Source organism: Meles meles, chromosome 8, assembly GCF_922984935.1.
Source record: "Meles meles chromosome 8, mMelMel3.1 paternal haplotype, whole genome shotgun sequence".
Classification (NCBI taxonomy): domain Eukaryota; kingdom Metazoa; phylum Chordata; class Mammalia; order Carnivora; family Mustelidae; genus Meles; species Meles meles.
In genome coordinates this window covers 13,646,502-13,650,247 of record NC_060073.1, presented here as the reverse complement: position 1 = coordinate 13,650,247, position 3,746 = coordinate 13,646,502, and positions in this window count along the sequence as shown.

The following is a 3,746-nucleotide window of genomic DNA, read 5'->3' as shown; positions in this document are numbered from 1 at the left end:
AGCACCCCTCCCCCTCACAAAACCCCTGTCGGGTTCTGTGCTTGAATTTCTCTCTTTCCTTCTCCTTATGCCCCTCCCTTCGCTAGAGCATGCTCGCCCTCTCTCTAAAATAAATAAATAAATCTATTTTAAAAATTAAAAAATAAAATAAATAAAATGATATCTGTAGCATTTCTTAACATATTTTGCATGGATTATTTCAAATCACTTATGTCCAAAATCTGTTCCTCCATTGACTTTCCTCTCTCTCTAATTTGGTTTGTCATTTTTTGCTCATGGAAACCTTATTGTCTTTCAATGTTACATGTTTGTCAGAAGCCATCTTGTCACAAATGTCATTCTCCGTATTTCCTCGACACACAGAAAGACAAGACATCTTCTCTCCACAGCTGGAACAAATGTGCTATTCTGTTCACTCCCTGATTTCCATTTTGTTATTGTTCATGTCTCTCTTTAATTCTTTGAACCATTTGGAACTTCTTCAATGTATAAAAATAATGTGTAACACCACTGTCTCAATAATATTCCTTACTTGGAGGTGACTTTCAACACTGTGGTTTCATTTCCCATTTTTCATTTTCCCTATTCTGATAGTGAGAATCACTTCCTCAACTTACGAGGCATCCCATGGTCATTTTCCAAAGCACAAATACTGGATAATGCCCCTGACTGATTTTCAGTTTGCAATACTGAATAATATTTTAATTAATATTAAATTTAATTAATATTAATTTTAATTTAATTAATATTACATTTAATTAATATTTTAATGTTTTCATTAGGAAAGTCCACTACCACTGCTACTCAGCATTCCCCCATGATCATCATCATCTTCATTAACTTCTTCTGTGCAAGCCAGTCCATTTTTCCCCCCAGAGGGCTTCCACCACCAGTTCACCACATTCTGCTAAATACTTCACTAAATTATCATACTATAAAATGCAAAGTCATCTTTCCTGTTTCTAAGCTTTCCTCACAACTAAGGAGTTTACCTTTCCACTTCTTCCTGTATCTTCATTCTATGGAGGTTTCATAATTGTCCCTCAACACATTTTTTGTGGGGCACATTACATTTCTTCTCATGTATTTAAAGATTTTCTGTCATTGTCTCAACTCATTTGCCGTGTATGTCAAAAAACCCTAATAAGAAAAATGATTTTTCAGTTCATTTGTATCTACAACTCTAAGATTAATTTCTGAGTATTTTCCCCAGTAGAGTAAATCTTTGACATTCATGATTGAAGAGTCATAGTTTCAATAACTCACAAGAGACCACGAAATGCCATGGTATGTAATAATTTATCATTTTCCTGGGGCTCAAAATTGAATCACTCCTGCTGCAAGGCTGTTAGGTAGAAGAAAGTCATCTTGCTACGGGAAGTAACCAGAAACACTGCATGAGAACAACACTGGATATTATCCATCCTTCTTACCCTTTCCCAGTCCTTGGCTTTGGGAGGGTCACATGACCATTTGGACATTAAAGGTCCTGAGAAATCTGGCAATAAATAACCTGTTTCATTTTGTTTAACTCAATGTTTCTTTTTTTTAAGATCTTATTTATTTATTTGATGGAGAGAGAGAGAGAGAGCACAAGTAGGCAGAGTGGCAGGCAGAGAGAGAGGGAAACGCAGGCTCCCTGCTGAGCAGAGAGCCTGACACTGAGCTTGATCTCCTAGGATCATGACCCCAGCCGAGACTAGCCAAAAGCAGACACTTAACCTACTGAGTCACCCAGGTGCCCCATAACTCAATACTTCTCAAATTATTTGAGAATAACCATTTTCCTTATGGCACACAGTGTACTATGAGACACCAGTTTGGGAAACAATGCTTTAATATTTAACTTACAGAATGATTCTGGGTAAAAGATCATTTAAAAGATTTCTGTCCCATTTATCCTTACTTTTTTTTTTTTTTTTTTACAGAAGACATTGTATACAATGGTCTTATATGCAATGGTTGGTGGAGGTCTTTCTGAAGGTTTTGATGCTTATTCTGCACCAGAATACATTCAAATCATGTGCAAGTGGGATATTTTCCTTTCTTTTCCTACTTCTGTGCAATTTGTTTTCCCTTCTGCATAACGATTTCAGTAATTTTATACTCTGCCTTGTATTTCATTTTATTTCTTCATTTAATGAACACATCCATAGTGCTTTATTAATAATGACTCATATAACATAAAATACCTCCATGAGTTAAATACCATCATTATTATCCCAATTGTACAGGCTCGAAGACTGTTCTTTCAAATTTAACAAGGTGTTCTTGCCTAGGTCGGGTTTTTTAAGGAAACTGTCACAGGTACTTTTGTTTACTCATATTATTGTTCTTATGGTAAACATAAATTTCATATTATGTAAAGGAAGAAAACCTCCAATCTCTATGTGCCTTTAGTCAACATTAAATATTGAAATGTTCTGATTACCTTTCTTAGTCTCTATTGAAATCATTATGTTTTCAATCATTTTTCAGCAAATGTTAATAATGCATCATGCTAGCTCTGTTTTACTGAAGCCAACAGTCCTTGTTTATGGCGGATTACTTGCCTCTGAGTGTTGCTCTGTTTTGTGTATTAAGATTAACATTTTATTTCCAAGCTCATAAATGAGTTGGAGAACCATTCCCTTTTATAAGGGAGGGGGAGACACAAATCATATTTACCTCTGCCAATTCAATATATCAATATTAATGAAGTGGCTACCATGTTAGTCTGCATCAGACATCATAGAACATGAAAGATTAAAAATGAGCATAATTATGAGGACAATGCTTAACAGCAGAACTTCTAAGACCATAAAGGAAAGAGAATCATGTTAGAGAAGACAATGATTTTGAGGACTTTGTATGTGCCTAGAATCTGTTCAGCTTAACAGGTGATTTCTGCTCCTCGATTTTAGTTTTCCCCAAAGACTTGAGATATTACTTAAGCAGAAGAGGCCCCAGATCAACTAGATGAACACACAGGACTAACGTGACCTCTGTAAGAATGAAGTCTTCACCCATTATCCTAGCAGCTAGCTATATGCCTATCGTGTAGCCAAGCACCAGACTCACAGTGAGTGCTCAATAAACAATTTTATTAAAATGAAGACATGAGCTAGCTCTTGGACCAAACCAAGTGGTGAGACTGGTTTTTCAAAGGCAAGGTGGCTAGAAATTCGTTCCATGGGTCATCAAGAAAAGAAATGTTGCAATCACTTTATCTTCATGTGAGGTCCCTCTGTCGGGGGAGGGATAGGGAGCTTGGAGAAGTGAGAACAGGATGGCAGACAGAGTCCTCAGGACCTGGAGAAAGAGATAAAAACTACAAGGTTTTCTGGAAGCTTCCACTCTCTTAGAAAGAGAGCTGAGTGTATCTGCAGCCCCAGGTACCTCACCTGGACCTGTCACTTGGCCCTTTGCATCCCAAAACTCTCCAAGCTTGTGGGGTCAGGACTTAGAGACAATTAAGGAACACAGAAAAATTCCCACCTTCCATAACTGTCTCTGACAAGTCCTGAGTCAGTCCATCCAGCCACCTGGTACCTGGTAAACAAAATACATTCAGACTCAGGGAAGCAGATGCTACACATGGACTGAATAGACATATCCCATCAAGTGAGCAAACGTGTTACAAGCACTTCTCCTCTTTCCTTCCATCCTTATTCATGTCTTCATTGCCTTCCCCAATTTCTCCCCCTACCCCTGGAGAAGTTCCTTTTCCCTTTCCAACCCTCCTTTATTTTCTCTTTTGGGCCCTC